Here is a 26,488-nt window from a genome sequence, read left to right as displayed (position 1 = left end):
AACAGAATGGGGTTCAATATTCCCAGCCCTGTTGGTGGGAATTACATACCCATAAACCAAGGAAATGAGATAATTAATGGATTTTGATATTCTTTGGATGAGAGAAAGGCAGCAAATCTTTCCAGGACTCCTGACTTAGGCTCCCTATCCCACCCCTGTGTGGCAACTCAAGAATGTTTTAGAAAATTGTGCTTAAAAGCTAGAGACAGAACACACATTTCTTTCCTTTCCTCCCCCCTTCCCTCCAGTGTTGGCACCCAGAAGTGCATTTCTCATATGTAAGATTATTCCAATGGATAATTCAGTCCCCAGGCGCTGGGAAAAATAGGTTTGGAGTTTGATGAGCTGCCTGCTGCTGGCTCCTCTGTTTTCTGGCATCAAGTTTTCTCAATAGTGGACTCAACAGTTGCATTTTTCACCTACAAAAGAATTGCTATCAGAAAACCAGACAGCGGATAATTGTATTTTGCGAATTGACGGTGAAAACTACTTGGTTTCAGCCAAGGTCCAAAGACTGATAATGTTCAACCAGGAGAAATGGTTTGTGTGGGAGAATTCATTTTTGGGTGCTCATTTTTACTGGAGGAAAGAAGTTTGCTTAAGATTTTTAAATAATTCTTCTCTAACATGCAGCTAGAAGGTTCAGAATCTTTAACAGCTCTGGTGAACCCTGCTCTATTAGTGTGAGTGCAAGACTCCTGGAAAAACTGGAGGCTCCAGCTTCAACCAGAACCTTCATCTATCTCCTCAAACCCACCAGGAAAGAGAATAAAAATACATGCCATAAATAGCGAATGTGTTGACACCTCACCACCTGGCTGTACTGGACAAGGAAACATGAAGTGCTGAGTGTTTCCCTCCGAGCACAAACCTAGGGCTGCTCCCACACCTAGCTAGAGCAGAATCAAGATGTTTCCCCAGAAGTGCATCAGCTGTGCATGTGGGCCGGGCTCATCCATCCAAAGCTGCCGAAGAACAACAGCTTCCTTTTCCTTCTCCCACTTGGCCCACCAGGATGACTGCAATTTTCTGGAACTCCTATTTTGTGTCATTTTTCACTGAACCTTGAGCGAGATAGAAAGAGAGACCTACATTCTCCTCCTTGCTCTGGAAAAAATGTACAAGGGAGTGAGAATAAAGGCAAAGCCTGTGGATCTGTTCCTTACACACATTGGACTCATTCCCACCTCTGTGCATGCTGTTCAACCGACTTGGAACACCCTTCACTCTCCCATCAGCACCCATTTACCTAAATTTTATTCATTCTTCAGGACTCATTAAATCCCATCTGCTTCATGAAGATTTTTCCATCTATGAGTTTACTCCCTCCCCTGGTCTCCTATATCTACAATCTGTCCCAGAATTTAATGTGCATACAGACCATGCCTTGTATTTTTTCTCTGTTTCCCTCCTGTACCCGTACAATGGTGTCCATAATAAGCTTCCAGAAAAGTTTGTTGATTGACACATTGAGGAGATGAGCTGAACCTCATTCTCCTTTCTGCAGTAGGGAACAGGGGCTGAGAAAGTTATAGTGTGTGTCTCACATGTAAGATTATCCCAATGGATTTCTGGGTCTGGATCCTCACTAAAGAGCAGTCTTAAGGACAAGGGGATCGTCCCCTGCCCCCACACCTCCTTTTTTCTCTCCACTCTAATTTTTGTATGGACCAAGGTAAGATAAAATGGCTATGACATGGGAAGGGCAGGCCCCAGGCAGGGGGGAATTCGCACAAGCACGGAAGGTACCACCTGCTGTTCTTCCTGTGTAAATGTTTCTCGGGATCAGGCTTTCAGAGCTCAGTCTTCAGCTCCCTCAGAGACTCCCTAAACAAAATAGTGTGATTACAGTGAGAAGCTGAATTGAATACCAGGAGGGCACAGGACAGGGAGTAACCAGCTCTGTTCTTAAGGTTGGTGATGGGGAGCTGGGGATGGTGATGGTGGTGGGGTCATGCAAGATTTCACAGGGCAGGAGACCTTGGAATTGGCTCTCAAGTCTCGGGTCAGAGTCCTGGTCCTTTAGCCTGGCACCGAGAGGGAAGGGCCCCCAGAAGCCCCGCGGAGAGATGCCCTAGTTCCAGGGCCCTAGGTAGCGGCACACATGGATGTCCTCCTTGACACTCGTTGGCATTGGCAGTGCTGTCACAGACCCAGCAGCTCGGGGGGAGGTAGCGGAGTGCTGTGAAGATTCTTCCATCCTATTTCCCAGACACGCAGAGCTGCCTCGAGAAGAGACTTCTAGCGATGGGCAGCTGGGAACCCAGGGGGCCAGGATGGCCAAGCAGCTTTCCAAGGCTGGCTGGCAGTGACACAGACATGCTGAACAGTACTCTCTGATGAAGGCGAAGGGGAAATCTGCTCTTAAGATTGAATCCAAACTGCAAGTGGTAGGGACAGAAGGCTCAGTCCCGGTGTGCCTGTTGTCAGGGATCTGTCAGAGCCACCGCTCTCCGGGAGTCATCAGCTCACTGCACAGCAAATCCCTTTGTTGGGACACCTGGTGGCCAGTGGCAGCAGCAGCTTGATCAACACTGTGCACTGACATCAATTAAAAAACAAACAAAGCAAACTAGAACGTGGCTCTCCCTTTGGATGCCTGCTACGTCTGGTGATTTCTAATGCCACCTTCAGGATTTGCTGAGAACCGATTGGGTTTGGCAGCCCTGGGTACCAGTTTATTTAAAAGAGCTTTATTTAAAATGAAATAATAGGGAAGGAAACCAAAGGAGGGGTGATTCGCCGTGTGGTCCCAGGCTGCTTTCAGTGTTGGGACATGGTTTCGAGAGAAGCATGAGAAGATGGCGGCTCCGAGGCCTGAGTTGTGGACTGACAACGAGGGAGCCATGGTCCCGATGGGGGCCTGAGAGGAAGCAAGCAGGGTGTGACATGCCCGGGGAGACCACGCAGGGCTTTTCCCTGTGATGTGTTGTTCTGACCAGTCTGGAGGCTGGCTGTTACTTACCCATCCATTTGAAAATATTTCCTGAACATTTCTGATGTGGAGGGCGTGTGCTTGGTGTGGGACATACAAGGCCACTGTAGTCTCTGTGCTCCTGGCGCTCACGGTCTAGTCCTGACATTTGACCGGAATGGGGCTCATTTGGTGCAAGACAAGGACCACACGAATTAGTCTAACAATTTCATTATTCCTTCCGTCATTCTTTCACTTGACTTAACCTCTCTTCATGAATTTCTAGCCCTGACTTGTGTTTGAGGAGTTCGGCACTTCATGGAGGTGGCCATGGCAAAGAAAAGGCACTCTGGGGAGGGCACAGAGCAACCAACTCGGGTGTTAGGGTTGTGGGGGCAGGGGGCTGGCTTGTGGAAGTTCCACAAGGGCAGGAGACATTTGGATTGGGTCCCGAGAGAGGAGAATTGTGAGGAAAAGAAGAGGAAGGGACTGACAGCCAAAGGGAGGGTGGCCTAGCCAGGGCACCTACATGGATGAAAGCACTGGACAGGAGAGGAAGCGGGCACATCCGATAGAATGGGCAGGTGGACCGATGGAGGCCAGCCGTGTGTGTGTGTGTGTGTGCGTGTGCATGTGCGTGCGTGGGTGCGCATGTTTGGATGCACATGCTTGGGCTCTGTGTTTGTGCTCTGTCTGAAAATGTTGGATTCGTATGCTGCTGGGATGAAATCTTAGAAGATGCAAAATTCTGCAATCTGACTTTGAAGGGGAGCAGTAAAAATGTGGGCATGACACACCCAGATCTGCAAAATGTGAATTTGCCTTCACACTTCAGCCTCCATCAGTGTTCCTTGTTTTTCTACGTCCTCTATTTGTTATTGAGAAAAGTCTCCAGATTTCCAGGAGAGGTGATCATCACAAGAACGTCATGGGTGTGCTTTACTCCTCCGTGAGTTCCGACGCTGGAAGCAGTTTGTTGACAGGCCGGGATTCAGGCAGGAAGGCAGGGTACTGTACTGGGCGGGCTGGGCGGGTGGCCAGGGCCGCTGACCCCCACCCTGGAAAGAGAAGTTTCCACCAGGGCTATCACTACTCTGGATTTCTACAAAGTAACATTTCAGGGACAATCTGTATGTTTTAACAAATTTTGCTATTATGGACAAAGCTGGAATTACTTCTAATCATTTCACGAGGGACATTTTAAAACTTGCTGACGATTTTGCTATTTTGTCGGTGTGGAACTGACCCATTTAAACCTTCCAGTCATATTAATTTTTAATTTAAATTTAATGAAATTAATTCAAATTAAGAAGGTGACCATTATCAATTTCCTTTCCTATTAGTTCCTTAATGCTTTAGCAAATTGCATTCTAAACTTCTCCTTCAACGAGCTAGATACATATTCATGGGTTTCCTAAGAAAAGATGAATTTGATCTTGATATGCTAATCCATAGCCATGGCAGCAGTCAAGGAGCAGCTAGGGAGAGAAGTGCATTCTGGTATTAATTATGAATCAGGCATTAAGAGCTGGTAAATAATTAAAGCTTCATGTGTCACAACACAAGTTAAGGATCAGTGTATATTTCCATTACCAAATGCGTTTGGGGGCTATTTCTAGCCCTATTTTGATACTGACTGAACATAAACTGGGATGCAACTAGGTGACTCTCATTCATAGAAATCTCATCGTGCAGAATTTTGAACTTACTGAACTACTGGTGTAGGGATGCATCCCATTTCAGAAGCTGAGGTCTGGTGTTTCTCGGAGCTTCTGGGTCATCAGCCCCCTCCCCTTAAAGTTTCTCCACTCTTTGGGGGGGTTCTGTGCAGAGGAGTCATGAATTGGGCAAGAGGTTGTGCTGCTTTGAGTATGCACAGATCAGTCATCTCTGCAGCACCCAGGAGCTGGTTAAAAGTGCAGGGTCACTTGCCTTAGTTTCCTCTTCTACCGTGGAAGGGAGGCTGTGTTCCACTTTGGCTCTCCCCGGGTTCTAGATCTCCAGCCTCCCCTCCTCTGCATCCCACTCTGAGGGGCTGGGTGCTGCTGAGGGCCGGCTGCAGGCCTTTACTGAGGTGCCGGAAGCGGCGGTCTTGGGTCTGAATCCTGGTTCTGCTCCTTGTTAGCTGTGATCTTAAGTAGGTTCCTGTGATCTTAAGTAAGTGGGAAGGGCACTGCCTACCTCACCGGGCTGTTGTCAGGAGCGAATTTCTGTGGGAAATAATGCTTTCCAGCCGCACAGCAGTCTGCAAATGGGAGTCATGATAATGATGATGGTGAGGAAGGCACTGAGGCAAGAGTAACTTTTAGAGGAAAGATTTGGTGGCCAGGAAGGAGGTGATTAACTCAGTGGACAATGGAAGGATGTTAGAGATTCTTGAAAAAATAGTCATGCATTAGGCTTGACGGCCTCAAGGGAAGTTGAAAGGAGAGGTTTCTTGGCATGGGTTTTGGGAGAGCAGGAATTATATTCTCAGAGAGTGAGACTTGCCCTGGAAAGGAGAGGAGAAGGGCATTTTAGAATGAGATGCTAGCGCCCCATCTGTCCAGACCTCTTCGCATCCTGACTTTCTCTGCCTCAAAATGCTATCTTGGTTCCACTGAGGAAACGAATGTGACCTCATGGGGATGTCAGCCTTTTCTCTGGATGTGACAAATAAATACCCTTCGCGTCTTTTCTACAGTTCAAATGAAACGAGGAAGGGAAAGAAAACGTTTGAAATTCTGAAGTCTAAAAACCTCAATTTAAGAATTTCTACTTTATAAAGACACCTGGGGTTACCTTTTTCAGAGACCCCTATTTCATACCCCAAATGGTAAGTGTTCTTAACGGAATTGGGCCTCTCGAGTCTTTTCCACTCTACAGAATCTCCTTTCTTCGGTTCCCTTAGTCACTTCTGCTCTCGAGAAGTATGAAAATGATATTTATTACAATAATAAATGTTGACCTCTTCAGAGATAGAATGAGCCGTTACTGGGATGAGGTTAAGAAGCCCAGAAGCCCCAGGAATGTTTTCATTGTCCTTTCAAAATGCTGGGTGAGCCGCTAAACAAGAATGAGAACCTCTGGGCATTTCCCATCAGTGGCAGCATGTCACAAGGTCACAGGCTCTGGCCCTGCAGGGACATATGAATATCAAATACGAAGGGCTCCTTCTTCCTTATTCTCTAGAAGGCACAGTGTGGAATTACCCATTATGGCCATGAATTGCCACTTTATTTTCATGGCAATGAAAGGAAGGAAAGCTGAACATTAACAAAAAACCAAAACCCTCATCTTAAACTTTTTCAATTTTTAAGCCCACAAATACAGGGGTCAGAACAAGAGGCCCTTCTTTTAAAAAATATTTTATGTCAGGTTGTGCCGTATATAGTATTTACCAAGCTTATTTTCTCTCATCTGGGAGGTAAAGGATTTTTTACCAGCTCCACTCACAAAGCAATTTATAACCATCTGCTGAAGTATATTAGAATTAGAACCTCAACTTCCCATTTAAATTTAGGGCACTGAGTTTGATCAGGTATTGGTAGATTCTGAAACTTTGAACTTGGTTCCAGAATTGGTTGTTTGCGGAATCTTTTAGGTTGGGGGCAGGGAGGAAGAAGGGGACAGAGGGTGCTGCTAAGGTCTAACGTCAGAAATTTCCTTTCTCCTTCCTGTCTCCCCGAGCACTGTATACCTCACTTTACACACAGAGTGGGTGTGACTCACACTGTATATTGTCTTCATTTGGGACCCTGAGAGGCAACGCAGCTAAGTGGGGAAGGACTTGGGCTCAGGAGCCAGCTGCCTGGGCTTACACCCTGTGTCAGCCACCTACTAGCTGTGGGACTTAGGCAAGATACTCTTTGCCTCAATTCCCTTATCTGTATAATGCTGCTAATGGTAGTTCCTACTTGTAAGGTCACAGTGAGGATTAGATGAGTTAATACATGCAATGCACTCCAAGCAGTGCCTGGCATATAGTAATCGGTATGTATTTGCTTACTCTTTCTCATCCCAGCTGCTTGACCCTGAGCTCAGAGAGAGAATTCATCTTTCTATTTCCATAGTGCCAGGGATAGTGCCGTTCAGTGGTGCATATACATCATTCCACCAATATTTAGCACATGCCTGCCGTGAGTCAGGCCTTGACTGAGAGGCTTGATAACTGCCCTTCTGGAAGGAATGGTTTCCTCGGGGAGAAGAGCAAATATTGCAATACTGCTAATTGGGGAAGTTTGGGATGCTATGGAGCACATACCTAAGAGGTGCTTATCTCAAACCTGTGGGGAGCAGGTCAGGCTTTCTCGAGGGAAACTGCACCTTAGCCGAGTCTGTAGGATGAACAGGAGAGCAGAGAGGATTCTAGGTAAAGGGAAGCACCTGTGAGAAGGTATCCCATGAACAACTGTTGAATGAAATGAAATTCTGGTCAGCTTTTGAGAAGGTGAGGGAACCTCAGCATCTTCTTAAATTATTGGTTGAAACAGGAATACCATTACTGATGGCTATACCTTAATTCCTTGAATAAGGATGAAGGTGGAAGAAGGCATCCTGAGAAGAGTCCCCTTCTGCCAGGAGGGTCTTCCAGTGCTCAGGTCTCTGTGCTAAAGCCACCTTGGGCACATCTCTGTGCTTTATGAAACATTTTTCCCCTCAATCCCCCCTCCCTTGGCCCTTCCCTTTCCCTCCCTCCCTCTTTCTCTTTCTTTTTCTATTTTTCTTTCTTTCTCTCTTTCTTTCTTTCTTTCTCTCTCTCTCTCTTTCTTTCTTTCCTCCCTCCCTCTCTCCCTCCCTTCCTTAAATTTAGATTTAATTGACATGTTAGTTTGAGATGTACAACATAATGATTCCATATTTGTGGATACTGGGAAATGATCACCATAATAAGTTTAATTAACATCCATCACCATAACACATTGTTACAAATTTTTTTTTCTTGTGGGGAAAACTTTTAAGATCTACTCTCTTAGCAACTTTCAAATATATAATACAGTGTTATTTATTTATTGCTACAGATTTATTCAACACACAACAGTCTCCTTCAGCTTTACTGAGGTGGCTGACCATGTGTACGACCAAATCCACCTCTAAACTGGAATTCAGTTGCTGACCCAGTCCCAGCCTCAGCTCTCTTGTCAGCACCAGGGGCACAGTGCTTTGTCCATAGGTGTCTCTGTCAGCTTCCCCTCACGTGAGTCTTGCAGGTCGCTCTCCTTCCAGACCTTTGGGCCGTAGTCCACCAGTCTCAGGACGGCTGTGGCTCAGAGTGGCAGGCACCATCTCAGGGGCAGGTGGAAGCAATCATGGAGATCCTGGATATGCTGGTTGGTAAGCTATCACTAGAAGTGCCTCCAGGCAAACCGTTCCTTTACGTAGCCTCATGATCTGAGAGGCTGTATGGACTTCATGATGTTAAGATCGGGCACATTCTTGTTTGCCAGCTCAGGGTGTTTGGGCATGTGGACATCCTTCTTGGCCACCATCACTCCCTCCTTGAAAAGGACTTCATAAATGGCAATATGGTTCTTGGGCATCAACATCTTGGTGGCTGCTAAGTCTGGGGCCGGGGCTGGAAAGGCAATACAGTATGAACAGTAGTCACCGTGCTGTACCTTCCACCCGCAGGACTTAGTTCGTAAGTTTGTGCTTTTTAACTACCTTCTCCCCATCATTGCTTTCTTATACATGTATTTTAATGCCCTCTTTCTCTAAATCCTGGTCTGTCTCTAGCAGCTTACCCTGATAGTGGTGGTAGATGTTTTGACTGCAGAGGAACGCACAATTCATTGCAAAGAACACATAGGTCAGGTTTCCTTCATTGCCATCCTCAGACCTGGCAAAACTCTGCCATCCTTGAAGGGAGATTTGTTCCCATGTGGATTGCTCAGGGCCACCACCCCTTCACTCCTGCTGAGCCTCACTTGTACCCTCTCTGTCTTCCTCATCATGTCTTCATATGATAAAGCCAGCTCTTGAACTGGAAGACAGTGGGGTTAAATTAAAACATTTATTGGCTAGTCGTTTAAAAGCCGTGGAGCAAGAGGTAAAATGTTGCCATGTTCTCATGGGGGAGTTTTGGCACTGGACAGAGGTGACCCAGTCACCACCTTCCTTTCCCTTGAGAGGAGCGGAATTAGCCCTTGTCTGTATATGGCGCCTTTCTCTGAAGATAAGTCCTTGATTGAGTTGGAAGCCTTGTTGCTTTTCATGCCCTTTGATAACAGGGTCCCCTTGACTGTCAGTAACCTATTCAGCATTTGACTCAACATGATCAGTAGCTTTCCATTAATGCTCTTGGACCCAGAGGAAGCAGAACAGATGAGAGAAGGCGAGTGGGGTGATAGATACTTCAGAATCACCCAGAGGTAAATGGTTATTTCATATAGAGAATTCAGGAGAGAGATTCACTCTAAATATACATATTTCCCCAAGACAGGTGAGTGATTGCATTGCTCTCTGGAGGCGGCTGAGGTGGCCGTCAGCATTTTGAGAATTAGCCTACTTTGGCCTTCCTTTCCATGAAGAAGAAAATGTCCTTAGAATAAATCTCCCCCAAGAGAACTTTCTAGAACAACTGAATATGTGCACTGACTTTCCCAAAAAAGCCTGTGTTTTTCTTTTTATGGTGAATTTATCATTCCACAAAATGTGGGAGATAGGACTGCAATATAAAGTGATTTCTCATGAGGAGATGAGCAGCAAGATTAGATAAGTAGGAGGTTTCACATGCCAGCCTCTCTGCCATGCCTGTTCGTGTGTTTAACATTTGGAAAATGCCCTCAGAGGTGTTTAGGAAACATGCAGAGTTGGCACACAATTATGGCAATGCAACAGGGCAGCCACGCCCAGAGCCCTGGGCCTATGCAAATGCCACCAGATAGGAAAGAAACAGGAAAACATGGCTCTCAATGAAAAATGGAAACGATCTCATCATGTTTCTCTAGTTAGGAACCCACTTAGACTAGGTGCTAGAGTAGGTTTGCAACAGCATTTTATGGACCCATACTTCCTTCCCTCTAGTCCCCATTGCATCTTCCTCATAGCGTCATGGACACCTTTTATTATTCATTTACTGATTTATTTGCTGCACCTTAAAGGTTATGTAGACTTCCTTTGCAATAGTCTCTTTTAAAAAACAGCATTTGTTTAAAAATGGTCAAAGTGGGGCGCCTGGGTGGCTCAGTTGGTTAAGCGACTGCTTTTGGCTCAGGTCATGATCCTGGAGTCCCGGGATCGAGTCCTGCATCGGGCTCCCTGCTCAGCAAGGAGCCTGCTTCTCCCTCTGACCCTCCCCCCTCTCATGTACTCTCTTTCATTCTCGCTCTCTCAAATAAATAAATCAATCTTTAAAAAAAAATGGTCAAAGTAATATATGACATGAAAACAAAAACCCCAGGATTGCAAAGTGGCTTATCATGAGAGGAATAGAAGCTGTCTCACTTAGAACCATCTCTCAGCCCACCTCACAGAGGCAACGGCTTTGAACTTTTTTAGCTGTTTCTTTGCATAGTTATTGTTATTGATTGGTTTATTAACTTTAGACATTATTTGTTCTCTTTCTAGTATAATCATGTACCTCTAATACTCTACTCCTCACTCCTCCCTCCATTCTTTAAATAGATTATTTTAGTTGTAGCAGTGGAGTGATTATATTATTATGAGTATTTGACTATTTTACATTTCAGAGTCCAGTAGAGTATCATTATTATATTTTCTTTCTTCAGTAGCTGTTGGTTTTTCTTCATGTTTCCAATGGACTTTCTTTTTTCTGTGTATTGATTGCTCTTACATCCTTTACTATTCCAAATCTTTAAGAATATGTCAAACCCTAACAATGCCTGAGTTACTCCCCTCCATGCTCTGCCTCAATTTCCCCTTTGACTCTCCCTTTAGTGACTAGTTCACCATGAAACAGCAAGCTCCTTGAGAGGGTGCCATATCTTCATGTCTGTATATTCTTCATACCTATCACATTGTTTGGCATGTACTGGGCGTTCATTCCATATTTGATGAATGAATGAGTGACTGTATTTCCACAGAATGTTGAACAAACGAAGTTAGGCTTTATGGGCTTGAGTGAAATGACTTTCAGATGTTAAATGTGATAATATAATTTTTCGAATCTACCAGTTTACTTTCTCATCATCTTTACATTTTACTCTTGTCTTCACCTTGTGAATATTCACACGTTCCCAAACATAACCTGAACAAAGTATTATCAATCACATAAAAAGATGAGTTATGATTACTGAAGTCTAGATATGAAACAGATGCCATTCATTCAATAATTTAATGCAGTGTTTGCTCACCTAGCAAACTACTGTTTGCATATTTATTATTATGACCTCCATCTCTTCTTGGTGTGATTATTGACTGTAAGCCATATATGTAATTTCAGCTGTCGTGACTTCAGCTTTGCACTATCTGGTCCCTCTGTCTGGTATGTTTTCTCCATCACCTCTCACTCCCCAGCCCCTCCGACACCCATGCCTAAATTTCACCTACTCTTTCTTCTTAGCTTAGCTCCATCATCACTGGCCAGGCCATTTCTTTCCATTTGACACTCTCACATCATGAAGCACTTACCTCCACTGTAAATGAGCTTTGACCTGAGTGATTCTTTGATTGATTTTTGATGACTGTATCCTCCACTAGACTGTAAGCATCTAAGTGTGCAACGCTGTTTTGCCTTCTGTTTCATCCCTAGCTTTCTGTGTGGAACTTAGCACGTGGCAGGTGCTCAATTATACCATTAAAACTTTCCCCCATGATTTAATTTTTTAAAATAAGTCTTCCATGAGTTTAAACTTCTGGAAGTTTCTTTTCTAAAAATAATTGTCAAAAGTTGACTTTTGGGCTGTGTGAAGGACTATAAGAGTAGGCTTAAGAAATCTGGATTAGTGAGATATCAAGAAATCCAGGTAATTTTGTTGTTATTATTATTATTAGTTTTAAAGCAGTGTTTTCTAAAGTGGAGGTGTTTTCTATTGGGTATGGAAAGAAAATATAAGAACTTCTTTTCATAACTATTTTATTTTAAATGTGGTTTAATACTTCATCTGTGATTGTAAGTATTCAAGTCTTTCCATATAAGTGAATTTTCTAACTAATGCTTATTCCATTTAGCACAATAATATTTCTATATATACTATTTTTAACCAGTTTTTCCCAGTAGACACACAGACCTTTCTGCCATCTTTGAAAGAGTACATTGGCCTCAAGCTTTTTCCTGGTCATTGCCAGACACACTGGAGAGTAAAATGTACTTATTATTGATTTTAATGGGTTTGAACAACATATTAGTAGAAAAACTGGTTAGATGTGAAGACTGACTTTTTTAATGTAAGAAATCCAATATTGAGTGAATGCTAAAAGACCACTTGTAAAATATGAGCGGAATAAGAAGAATAACAATATAAGAAATACAGGTGTACCCACAGCCCTGTTTTAAAAATAGAATATTTTAATTACCCTTAAAACCTGGAAGTGTTACTTTCTCGATCCTTCTCTTTCCTTCTACCCTTAGATGCAACCATTATTCTGAATTTTGTATTCGTGATCATCTTGCTTTTTTATGGCTTCAAAATGTGTATTTGCAGCCTGAATAATATGTTATTTAATTTTGCATATTTCTGATTATAAATGGAGTCATACTATATGTACTCTGCAGCTTGATTTCTTCTTGCTGCGTATTGTGTTCATGAGATCATTTCTTATTAGGGAGTGTAGCCGTACTTTGTTCACTTTCACTGATGTGTGATATCCCATGTGAGATGACACAACATTTATTTATCCATCTTTGTGGGTTGTATCTAGGTTTTGCTATTACAAACAGCAGTGTTTGAATATGCTTTGCACCATCCTCTGTGCACATGTGCAAGAGCTTCTCTTGAGAACGAATCTAGGGTTGGAATTGCTGAGTCATAGGTTTATGTGTATTTTAAACTAGATAAAGCCAAAATATTCTCCAAAGTAATTGTCCAAATATACACTCCCAGTGGCAGAATTTATGAGTGTTGGATGTTCTACATTCTCTCTAGCACTTGGTATTGTCAAACTTTTAATTTTTGCTACACTGGTAAGTGTGAAGTGTTAATTCATTATAGTTTTAATTTGCTTTTCCCCAATTACTAATGAAATTGAACATTCCCCCCCCCATATTTATAGGTTATTCAGATTTTCCTTCCTATGAAGTGCCTGTTCAAGTACTCTGCCCAAGTTTTGTTTTGTTTGCCTTGTTTTGTGTGATCTGTGGCTCTTTATACTATATTTCATCAAATATAAGAGATCACTGATTGTAAGGGATGCTAATATTTTATTTATTGCTAAGAAATAAAAATACTAACAAATTGTGACACCCTGTTAATTGTAAGATATGTCTGATTTAAAAGATGCTAAACTATGAAAGAAATATGCATTTCAGAATGATGGAATATTATATATTCTGGATATTAATCCTTTGCCAATTAAATGTATTTTCAACTATATTCTCCAGTTTATATTTTGCCTCTATCTTCTTTGTACAGTCTTTTAATGCAAACTAGTTCTTAATTTAATATTTTACATTAGACTAATTTTAAAATCCTGTCCTCTATACTTTGTCCTGTATGCTTTATGTCTCAAGGAATCTTCCTCATACTGAAGTCATAAATATATCTTTCAGTATTTTCCTTTATACATTTCATGGGTTTGCCTCCCACATTTGAGATTTTAGTTCACCTGTAATTGATTTTGGAGTATGACCTGAGGAAGGAAGGTTTCAAAATAACATAAATTGTTCTAGCATCAAAAAAGCCCATTCTTTACCAACTGCCCTATAATTCTACTTCCATCTTAAATCAGGTGTCTATATATGTGGGTGGGTCTGTTTCTGGGCTCCCAAATCTGTTCCATTAGTATATTTGTTTCTTCCAACACTATTACTATGCAGATGGATATGGATCTACCATGAAGCTCCAGAAGCTTAAGCATCAGTACCACCTCATTTCAGTACCTCTCATTTGCTTGGATTCCTGATTTAATATTTATAATATTGGATTATTTTCTTTAGAAGCGTATTCCATTTACATAAACTTTAGGCCCGACTTAACCTGGATCCACCCTTTTGTGCAATCTTAAATACTAGTAACTCAAGTCCTCTCCCTGCCCCCCATTCCTGTTCTTCTGGAATGCCTCGCCTATTCTTGGGCCTTTGCTTTTTTGTATGCATTTTAGAATCCCCTTGTCATCGTTCATAAATAAACTTCAGTATTTTCAGTGGAATTACATCACATCTCTGAGTAAAATCGGGCAACTTTGACATCTTTGCCACATTGAGTTTTTCAACCCATGATCATGGTGTATCTCTCCATTTATTTAGCTCTTCACTAATGTCTTTCAATAGAGTTTTCTCTCTCTTTTTTTTAAAGTAGGCTCCATGCCTAGCACAGAGCCCCACATGGGGCTTGAACTCACAACCCTGAGATCAAGACCCTAGGTGAGATTGAGAGTTGGATGCTCAACTGACTGCACCACCCAGGTGCCCCAAGTTTTCTAATTTTTTGGGAATATTTTATGTATCTTTTATTATTAATCTATTTTATTATTAAATCTATTATTATTAATAGATTTATTTCTTGTACTTCATGTGTTTGGGGGTACTGTAATGAATATCTTTTAAAAATTGTATATTGTAAATGTTATTGATGCTATATAGAAATGCGATTAATATTGAACACTGATTTTGTATTCAGCAGCTTTGTTTATCTTCATTATTAGTTCTAATAGCTTAGTTTTGGGGGAATCCTATGTTAGTATCGTCAATTTTGTTTCTCTTTTTCCAGTCATACTCCCACCTTCCTTCCATTCCTCCCTCCTTCTCTTCTTCTTTCTCTTCCTTTTCTCCTTTCCTTCATTCTTGTTTTACTACACCACCTAGGGTCTCCAGTGCAGTATTGGAGAGATGATAGTCATCTTGTCTTCTTTTTTAAAAGCAGCTTTATTGAGACATAATTCACCTACCATACAATTCATCCATTTAAAGTGTATGATTCCCTGGTTTTTAGTATATTCAAAAAATGATGCAACCATCGCCACAATTTAATTTTAGAACATTTTTATTACCCCACAAGGAAACTCTGTATCTATTAGCAGCCACTCACTCTCCATCCTAACACTCCTTTGCCCCATCTCCATCCCTGACTCAGCCAATCCTAGGCAAGCCCTGATCTTTCTGTCTCTCTAGATTTGCCTATTCTGGATGTTTCATATAAATGGAATATGTGGCCTCTCATGGCTGGCTTCTTCCACTTAGCAGAATGTTTTTAAATTTCATCCATGTTGTGGCATGTATCAGTACTTAAATTTGTTTTTATTGTCAAATGATATTCCATTGTATGGGTATGGCATATCCATTCATTGTGTAACTGAACCTAATTTCGTCTGCCTGATGCGCAGCAAAGTCAGTCACTGAAACATCAGGTATGCAGCAAGCAAAGAGTTTATTTGTGAGGCAGCCAAATGAGGAGATGAGAGGACAAGCCTCAAATCCTCCTCCCCGAAGGGGGACAGAACAAGTTTTTTATAGGAGTTGACGTTACATAACATTTTGATAAAAAGGGTAGGGAGACTTATTTGAAGAAAGATGGTGCATGTGCATTGAGCCAACATATATGTAACATATATCCCATGTTAACTTTGGGGTGGACACTTAACATCAGGATGAGATATAATTGAGCCAGATGTCAGGAGGTTATCTTAGGACAAGGTGAAGAGGTTATGGGCACGCTCTGAGAGCTGGTATTAACTGGATGGGGTTTTGGGCTTGTTATCTTGGGTAAGGAATGCAGGGTCTTCCCTGTTCATAGACTGGAACCTTATCAGTTGACCTTGAGTCCAGACTTCTGCAGAGACAGCTAGTGGATTTGTTAGTGGGGTCTGAAAAGACACAATAGCTGATGAGGGAGAAACAGTTTTCTGAAAAACAAGCTTTAAACTTTCTGCTAGTTTCAGGGTGCCAGGGTGGCTCAGTTGGATAAGTGCCCAACTCTTGGTTTCAGCTCAGGTCATGATCTCACTGTTGTGAGATCGAGCCCTGTGTGGGGCTCCACTCTGAGCACAGAGACTGTTTGGGATTCTCTATTTCCTCTCTGCCTCCACTCAGGTGCCTGCTCTCTCTCTCTCAAAACAGAAAACAAAACAAAACAAAGCACAAAAAACCCCAAAAACAAAACCCAAAACCTTTCTGCTAGTTTCAACTCCATTAACCCTATGGAGCGCAGTTTCAGTTGGTTGAAGGACATTTGGGTTATGTCCACTTTTTGGCTATTATGAATAATGTTACTGTGAGCATTCATGTACAAGTTTTTGTGTGGACAAATGTTTTCTGTTCTTTTGTGTATATGTCTAGAAATGAAATTCCTGGGTCATATGTTACCTCTATGTTTCATCTTCTGAGGAACTGACAAGACTCTTTTTCAGGGGTGCCTGGGTGGCTCACTCATTAAGCGTCTGCCTTCGGCTCAGGTTATGGTCCCAGGGTCCTGGGATTGAGCCCTGCATCGGGCTCCCTGCTCCGTGGGAAGCCTGCTTCTCCCTCTCCCACTCCCCCTGCTTGTGTTCCCTCTCTTGCTGTGTCTTTCTCTGTCAAATAAATAAAATCTTAAAAAAAAAAAAGACTCTTTTTCAAAGTGACTGCATCATTTTATATTCCCTCTAGCAGGGTATGAAAGTTCCAATTTCTTCACATTCTTGCCAACACTTGGTATTGTCTGTCTTTTTGATCATTGCTATCCTTGAGGGCATTAGGTGTTATCTCATTGGGGTTTTGCATTTCTCTGATGGCTAATGATGTTGAGTATTTTTACACGTGCTTATTAACCATCTATCTTCTTTGGAGAAATGTTTATTAGGTCTTTTGCCCATTTTTAAATTAGCTTGTGTGTCTTAATTTTTGAGTTGTAAGAGTTCTTTATGTATTCTAGATGCAAGTCCTTTATCAGATATGTGATTTGCAAATATTTTCTCCTATATGGGTTGTATTTTCATTTTCTTGATGGTGACCTTTGAAACACAAAAGTTTTTAATTCTGAGGAAGTTCACTTTATCATTTTTTTTTGTCATGTGTATTTTTGGTATCATATTTAAGAAGACTTTGCCTAATCTGAGATCACAAAGATTTATGAGTCCTCTAGGCTTTTCAAGAAATCTCTTTTAAAAGGCTAAGAAACTCTCCTTCTGAAAATACTTGGAATTCTATCAAATGCATTTGCTTGCAATTATTGAAATGACTGTACTTTTTCTTATTTAATATTTTACTGTGGTGAAGTACGTTAAATTGATTCTCTAATTTTATTTTATTTATTTATTTATTTATTTATTTTTTTTAAAGATCTTATTTGTTTGAGAGAGAGAGAATGAGAGACAGAGAGCACAAGAGGGAAGAGGGCAGAGGGAGAAGCAGACCCCCTGCTGAGCAGGGAGCCTGATGTGGGACTTGATCCCGGGACTCCAGGATCATGACCTGAGCCGAAGGCAGTCGCTTAACCGACTGAGCCACCCAGGCGCCCCGATTCTCTAATTTTAAACCAAACTTTCGATCCTGGCATATATCCAGTTTGTTCATGAGAGTATCTTTTTTCACATATTGCTAAATTTGATTTGATAATATTTTATTTAAGAGTTTTGCATCTATGTTCATAAACAAGATTGACTCTTGTCTTTGTTTTTCCCTCAAACTGTCTTTGCCAGATTTTAGAACGAAGTTATGCTGTCAGCCTCATAAATTGAGCTGGTAAGTATTCTCCCTTTTACTCTTGTCTTGGGTAGATTTCTGTAAGATTAAAATTATTTGTTCCTTGAATGTTTGATAGAATTGGCTGGCAAAACCCTTTGTGTTCTATATGGAAAGGTTTTTAACTGCTGATTCAATTTTTTAAAAAGGGACTTAAGATTATGCAAGTTTTTTTATTTCCAGGAGTTTTGTAGGAATCTGTCCATCTTATTTAAATTTTCAAATTTATTGGCATAGAATTGTTCATAATATCTTTATTCTTTAAAAAAATTTCTACTGCAAATAGATTATTTTTGGCTATTGCATTCCATAGGTTGAACTTGATTCTGTTAGCTTTTCTAAATAGATGATCATATCATTAGCAAATGACAAGATGTTTTATCTTTTCTTGTCTAATTCTTAACCATACCTCCTTTTCTCCCTTCTAGTATAGGGCAGTTGTATCTTCTTTTTATTCCTAAAAATGTATGTTTGTGCCATTTTTTTCTTGATCAATATTGCTGGTGTTTTGTCAATATTCTTGCTCTTTTAAAAAATCTAATTCTTGGCTTTGTTCATATTTCCTGTTACATTGACTCTCCCAGTGATGAACTCCAGGTTGCCCCAATTCCCTATTTTCCTAAGCAGTGCTACTATGTGCATCCCCAACATGTCTCTTTTTGGGCCTATGTGGGAAGTTGCCTGGAATGTATATTCAGGACCAGATTTTCTGGGCCAGAGGGAATGCGTATGTGTCGTTTGAATAGGCAGGGCTGATTTCTCTCATTGGTCTATAATTTCAGTGGCGGTGTATGGGGATTCCTATGTCCCCACATCCTCACCTAATGCTTGAATTCATCCACCTTTCCAGTTTTAACAGTTTTAATAGGTATAAAGTGACAAGCATTTTTGTTTTAATTTGTTTTCTCTGATTACTAGTGTTTTGGTACATTTTATTATGTGCTTGTTGCCTTCTTGAGGTGTTCTTCTGTACCTTGCCTGTTCATATACTTTGCCTGTTTTGTTTGTTTTTTGTAGTATCTGTCCTTTGCTCATTGATGTGACGTCATTTTTTTTGGATATTTTACATAGTAGTCTTTTGTCAGATTTAGCAGTTCCAAATATATTCTCCTGTTTTGTTGGCTGTTTATTAATTGTTTTCCATGGTAAATTTTCCTGAAAGAAGTCCTTAAGTCTGATGTGATCAAACTCATCAGTTCTTTTCCCTAATGGTGTATGCATTTAAAGTTTTGTTTAAGAAGTTCTTCCCAATACTAGATTACAAAGAAAACCTGTTTTTTTCTTCTAGTAACTTTATCCTTTGACCTTTTATATTTATGTCTTTAATTCATCTAGAGTTCAACTTTGTAGATAGGGTTAGGAAGGAATCTGGCTTGTTTTCCTTCATATAACAAGACCGTTTTCCTAACAGCATCTGCTAAAGCATCTGTCTTTCCCTATTGATTTTTTTTTTAAAGATTTTATTTATTTATTTGAGAGAGAGAGAATGAGAGACAGAGAGCACGAGAGGGAAGAGGGCAGAGGGAGAAGCAGACCCCCTGCTGAGCAGGGAGCCCCATGTGGGACTTGATCCCGGGACTCCAAGATCATGACCTGAGCTGAAGGCAGTCGCTTAACCAACTGAGCCACCCAGGCGCCCTTTCCCTATTGATTTTTGATGTCACATGTATTGCATAATAGATTCCTATATATTTGTGATTCTGTCTCTGAGTTACTTGAACCAAAACCATATTATTATTACCATTACTATAGCTTTAAAGAGTGTCCTAGGCAAAGGACTGAATAGCCAACACAATATTGAAGGAGAAGAACAAAGTTGGAAGACTGAGACTACTCAACTTTGAGACTTCAAGAGAAGGGTACAGTAATCAAGACAGTGTGGTATTGAAATGAAAGACAAATGGATCAATGGAACAGAATAGAGAGCCCAGAAATAGATCCACATAAATATAGTCAATGATTTTGGTAGAGGAGCAAAAGCAATATAGTGGAGCAAAGATAGTCTTTTCAACAAATGATACTGGAACAACTGGACATCTACATGCAAAAAAATGAATCTAGACACAGACAAAAAATTCACTCAATATAGATTGCAGGCATAAATGTAAAATCCAAAACTATAAAACTCCTAGAAGATAACCTAAGAGAACACCTATATAACCTTGGGTATGGCTGTGACTTTTTAGGTACAACACTGAAGGCATGATCTGTGAATAAAATAATTGATAAGCTGGACTTCATTAAAATCAAAAACTATTCTGCAAAAGACAATGTCAACAGAATGAGGAGATAAGCTACAGACTGTGAGAAAATATTTGCAAAAGACGCATGTGATAAATGATTATTATTGAAAATACACAGAGAATTTCTTACGAACAACAAGATGCCACTACACTGATTAGAATAGCCAAAATCCAGAATACTCAAAACACCAAATGATGGCAAGGATGTGAAACAGCAGGAACTCTCATTCATTGCTGGTGGGAGTACAAAATGGTATAGCCACTTTGCAGTTTGGCAATTTATTACAAAACTAAACATATTCTTATTATGTGATCCAAAAGTCATGCTCCTTGTTATTCACCCAAAGAAACTGAAAACATATATCCGCACACAAAAATCTGCACATAGATATTTATAGCAGCTTTATTTCATAATTGCCAAAACTTGGAGGCAACCAAGATGTTTTTCTGTTAGTGAGTGAGTAGACTGTGGTATGTCCAGACAATGGAATATTATTCAGCACTAAAAAGAATTGAACTATCAACTCATGAAGATACATGGAAGAACCTTAAATGTATATTACCAAATGAAATAAGCCAATCTGAAAACACTACATACTGTATGATTCTAACTATATAACATTCTGGGAAAGGGAAAACTATGAAGACAGTACAAAAATCAGTGGTTGTCATGGGAAGGGAGAAATGAATAGATGGAACACAGAGGATTTTTACACGGTGAAAGTCTGGGCAATTGATCTGTAAGATGCCATAATGACAGATACTGTCATTATACATGTATCCAAACCCATGGAATATACTACGCCAAGAGTGAACCTGTATGTCAATTACAAACTTTAGGTGATATGTCAATATAGGTTCATCAATTGCATGAATGTGCCACTCTGGTGGGGAATGTTGATAACGAAGGGAGGAGCTGATGCATGTGTGGGGGCAGGGATATATAGGAAATCTCTGTATCTTTCTCTCAATTTTGCTGTGAACCTAAAACTGCTCTAAAAAAATAAAAAGTCTTAATAACAATAAAAGAAAAAGTGTTCTAAATATGGTAGGTCATATGGTCCACTCCTCCAAAGTCAACTTAACTATGTATAAAGCATTTGTTTTTTCACATGAATTTTGGATTTAGTTTGTTGAGTGTCTCAGGAAATTAAAATGGAATTTTGAGATAGTATTGAATTTATAGACTAATTTAGAAGAGGAAAATTGACATCTTTATTATATTTTCTCATCCAAAAACATGGAACATCTTTTCATTTATCCACATCTTCTATTTCTTTTATTAGAACTTTAAATATTTTACCCTAGAGCTCCTGTGTATTTTCAATTAATGTAATTCAAGGAACTTTATAATTTTTGTTGCATTTGCAAATGGATTATTTTTGACTATTGCATTCCATAGGTTGAACTTGATTCTGTTAGCTTTTCTAAATAGATGATCATATCATCAGCAAATTACAGATGTTTTATCTTTTCCTGTCTAATTCTTAACCCTATCTCCTTTTCTCCCTTCTAGTATAGGGCAAAAGTAGAGTTATGTTAAAAGTTGGGATTCTGGGAATCCTTGTATTGTTTTCAACTCTACAAAGAATGCATATAAAGTTTCTCCATTAAGCATAACATTAACTATAGGTTTTGGTATATAAATTTTATCCAATAAAGTAAGTTCCTTTTAATCATTTTATCCCAAGATTTTTAAAAGCTATTTTTAAAAGCTATGAATAGATGTTATATTTTATTAAAGGCTTTCCCTGCTTTGAGATAATGTGTATTAATGTGTGAAATTGCACTGATAGATTTTTTTTTTTTGCTGATGTTGAATCATTCTTGCATCCCTTGGATAAATCATACTTGAAAATGATGTGTTATTATTTGTGATACACTGTAGGGCTAGATTAGCTTATTTTTTTTTTACATTTATGTTCATAAGTGAAATGCTTTATGATCTTTTATTTATTTTTCTCATCTGCTCTGGGAGTCAAGATTTCAATAGTTGCCTAAAATGAGCTGAATAGCTTCTGTTTTTTTCTTTTCCTTTCTTTTCTTTTTGGTCTTTCCTTTCCTTTCCTTTGGAATAGCTTGTATAAGTTAGAATTCTGTGCTTCTTTGAAAGTTAGTAAAACTTACCTATAAAATCATTTGGCTTTTTATTTTTTCTTGAGAGGGTAGATCTTTGAACACTTCAAGTATTTAATACTTATTGTCCATTTAAGTTACCTATTTCTCCTTGTACTACATACTGCATTTCGTATTCTTTAGGAATTTATCCATTTTATCAAGTTGTCAGATTTATTAACAATTAGTTACTTACGATATACTCTTTTCTTATTTTAAAAATCTCTCCGGTTATTTGTCTCCTGTCTGTATCTTTTATTTGAATATTTAAAAAATCTTTCTCTAGTTTTACCAGAGGTTTGCCTACATTATGAGTCTTTTAAGTGAACCAGCTTTAATCATCTCTATCATTTTTCAGTCTGTTTCATTGATTTTTGCATTTATTATTTCCCTTCTTCTTGATTCTTTGGGTTATGCCGCTTTTATCCCATCTCTCTCAATCAAATGCTTGTTTATTTTTAACCTTTCTTATTTTCTTTCCCCCCAGATTTACTGAGATATAACTGACATATAACACTGTATAAGTTTAAGGTGTACAACTTGTTAATAGGATACACTTATAGATTGCAAGATGATTACCACCACACCTCCATCACTTCATGTACTTGAAAGCTGTAAAAAGCTAAGTACCTCTTCTGTTGCCCATTCTTGATATGTAGTGTATTCATTATCGTTTTAAAATTTCCCTTATTTCTGCTTTTTTTATAACTCAAGAATTATTTGTTAATAATGTTGTTTAGTTTCCAAACCCATGGGATTTTTTTTAAAGCCACCCTTTACAATTAATTTTTAATTTTACATTAAAATTAAAATTACATTATCCAGTTTTAAGATATTGATCATTAGAGGTTTTATATTTTCCTCTCTGACCTAATTCATAGCTATTTTATAAATGTTCCATGTATGCTTGTAATAATGCAGATGCTCTGAGTTCAAACTTACTTGCTACCTAGTTCATATCTTCAGTGCCCTTTGACTTCTTGACTTTGTGGTTTCTGAGCAGAGTAAGTTAAATCTCCAACTACAATTGTTGATTTACTTATTTCATTTGCAGTTCTATCAGTTGTTGCCTAATATATTTTGAGACAGTATTGTCAGCTGCAAATGTGGCTCATGATTGATGTATTTTTTTCTCCTATTGTTTATTTTACCACTTTTTGGCCATTTATGACATATATATTTTTTGCTTTATAATGTACATTGTTGGACACTAAGATTACTACTTAGCTCTGTTTTAGTCCATATGTGTCTCATCAATCCTTCATTTTCTGCCTTTCCATGAGTCTTTTAGATGCCACTTTTGGCTGTATGTTTTAACATTTTATGTCATTGTAGTTTTTTTTTTTTTTAATTTTTTTGTAGTTTGTTTTTAAATCCAATCTAAAGGTCTGTGTTATCTAGTAATGAGGTTAACATAGTGACATCTATTTTAATTATTGTGATATTAGAACTAATTTCTAGGACATTATTTTATGTTTCCATAACATGTGCTTTCTTTTTGCTTAATTTTTCTCCCTTTCAAGAGACTCTTAACTATAGGAAACAAACTGAGGGTTGCTGGAGGGGTAACTGGGTGATGGGTATTAAGGAGGGCACTTGATGTAATGAGCACTGGGTATTATATGCAACTGATGAATCCCTAAACTCTACTTCTGAAACTAATAATACACCATATGTTAATTAATTGATTTTAAATAAAAAAAATTTCTCCCTTTCTTCTACCATATGGTTTGAGTTTTCTTCTATTAGTTTAATATTTTTTTTTTACATGGTAGCTTCCTTTAACTTCAAACTCATACTCATATTTATTTATCCCTCATCTCTTGAGCTTATTAATATCCATGCCTTCTTAACACTGCAAGTACTTGGCATGCTCTGATACCTCTTTTGTGTTGAACCTCTTCCTCTGATCTTGTTAAGATTGTCTAGAATTTTAGTGCTAGATACTATGGATATACACTTTTTTCTTTTCTTTGGTCATAACTCTTTCCTCTTTTTTTTTTTTTTCCAAGACAGCAATACATATCATAGAGTGTATAATGATTCTTAGTTTTCAAATCTGATGTAACATCTCCTAGAATCTTTTCTTCAGCTATTTAACTATTTTTCCCCAAATATGGGTCTTTGTGTGGCAAACTTGTAAGGTCACAGATGCATGAGAATTTTTTTTTTTTTAACCTCTTCATAGCTACATAATGAGTTGGCTGTATATTTTAAAGAATTTAAATTTCTTTCTTTTTTTTTTTTTAAGATTTTATTTATTTGTGAGAGAGAGAATGAGAGACAGAGAGCATGAGAAGGGAGGAGGGTCAGAGGGAGAAGCAGACTCCCTGCTGAGCAGGGAGCCTGATGTGGGACTCAATCCCAGGACTCCAGGATCATGACCTGAGCCGAAGGCAGTCGCTTAACCAACTGAGCCACCCAGGCGCCCGAATTTAAATTCTTTAAAATATTATTCCATCATTTTCTTACATCCTGTATTATGGCTGAGAAATCTGATGTCAATTTTGGTGTTTCTTTCATTTTTCCCCAGCTTTATTAAGATATAATTGGAAAAAATATAATTTGACATACAACATTGTGTAAGTTTAAGGTGTACAATGTGTTGATTTGGTGCACTTCTATATTGCAAAATGATTATCACCATAGTTTTAGCTAACACCTCCATCACATCACATAATTACTATTCTTTTTTGCTGTGAGAACATGTAAGATCTATACTCAGCAATTTTCAAGTATATAATACAGTATTATTACTGTAATTACCATGCTGGATGCTAGATCCCCAGAACTTATTCATCTTATAACTGGAAGTTTGTAACATTTACTGACATTTCCCTCCTCCACCCCCTTCTCCCTGCCCCCAGCCATTGGTAGCCACCATTCTATTCTGTTTCTATGAGTTTGACCTTTTTAGATTCCATACATAAGTGATATCATACACTATATGTATTTCTCTGCCTGACTTATTTAACTTAGCATGATGCCCTCAAAATCTATCCATGTGGGACCATGGAGGGAATCCACAGCAGGATTTTCTTTTCTCTCATAGCTGAATTATATTTCATTATGTATTACATAGCACATCTTCTTCATCTATTTATCTGTTGATGGACACTTAGGTTGTTTCCATATCTTGGCTATTGGGAATAATTTTAGAATAAACATGGGAGTGCTGATATCTTCCATAACCTGCTTTTATTTCCTTTGGATAAATACCCAGAGTGGGATTCCTGGATCAAATGGTAGTTTAACTTTTAATTTTTTGAGGAAACTCCATACTGTTTTCCAGAGTGGCTGTACTAATTAACATTCCCACCAACAGTGCATGAGGGTTCCTTTTTCTCCATGCCCTCCCCAACACTTGTGATTTCTTTTTAAATGATAACCATTTTAATAGATATGAGGTGCTATCTGATTGTGCTTGATTCTTGTTTTTTTAGAGGTGATCTCCCCCCCCGAAAACTTATAGAATTTTCTTTTTAATACTCTTAGATTTCTCTAAAATGTGAATTTTTTTTTAAAGATTTTATTTATTTACTTGAGAGAGAGAGAGAGTGAGACAGACAGCACATGCGAGGGGGGGGGGGTCAGATGGAGAAGCAGACTCCCTGCTGAGCAGGGAGCCCGATGTGGGACTCGATCCCGGGACTCCAGGATCATGACCTGAGCCGAAGGCAGTCACTTAACCAACTGAGCCACCCAGGCGCCCCAATGTGAATTTTTTCTTATCCTACCGTTTGCTCTATGAGTTCTTTCAATCTGAGTTATTTTGGGAAAGTTTGTCTCCCGTATTCCCAAGATGTTTTCTCTTTTTCATTTGGAGTCCTTATTTTTTAAATTCCTATTACCTATATATTGGTACCTCTATTTTTAACCTCCATATCTCTTAGTTTTTGTTTTATGTTTTTATCTCTGCATTTTGACTGTTGCCTTCTCAATATGAACTTCCAGTTTACATGTTCACAATTCCTTCTTTAGTTCCAAAAGTCTAGTTTTATTTCATTATCTTGTTTGTTATTACAGTTTTCATACTTTTATGTATAATATTTCCTTTTTTTTCTTCTTTAAAGATTTTATTTATTTATTTATTTATTTGAGAGAAAGAGAGAGAGACAGAGAAACAGCATGAGAGGGGAGAGGGTCAGAGGGAGAAGCAGGCTCTCCGCTGAGCCGGGAGCCCGATGTGGGACTCGATCCCAGGACTCCAGGATCATGACCTGAGCTGAAGGCAGTTGCTTAACCAACTGAGCCACCCAGGTGCCCTAATATTTCTTTTTTAAAAAATCAATTCATATTCTTGTTTCAAGTGGCTAATATCGTCCTTTATCTCCTTAATATATTCGTTGAGCTTCTCTCAAATTAGATCTAATAATTCTGCTTCAATATATAGTCCAACTCATTGAATTTTTTTTTGATGTAGTTGTACTCTTTGAGGGTCCAGGAGAGTGTATTGAAAAG

The 26,488-nt window shown here is 39.2% G+C and overlaps 1 pseudogene; it reads right to left on the bottom strand.

Annotated features, from left to right (window-relative positions):
* Nucleotides 1-7,946: 7,946 nt before the first annotated feature.
* Nucleotides 7,947-8,439, bottom strand: LOC118009366 (annotated as a pseudogene).
* Nucleotides 8,440-26,488: the final 18,049 nt, after the last annotated feature.

The sequence above is a fragment of the Mirounga leonina genome, unplaced genomic scaffold (assembly GCF_011800145.1).
Source record: "Mirounga leonina isolate KUSES-001 unplaced genomic scaffold, KU_Mleo_1.0 Mir_127, whole genome shotgun sequence".
NCBI classification, from domain to species: Eukaryota; Metazoa; Chordata; class Mammalia; order Carnivora; family Phocidae; genus Mirounga; species Mirounga leonina.
The sequence above is the reverse complement of the archived record's forward strand: the minus strand, read 5'-3'. Positions and strand labels throughout refer to the sequence as shown.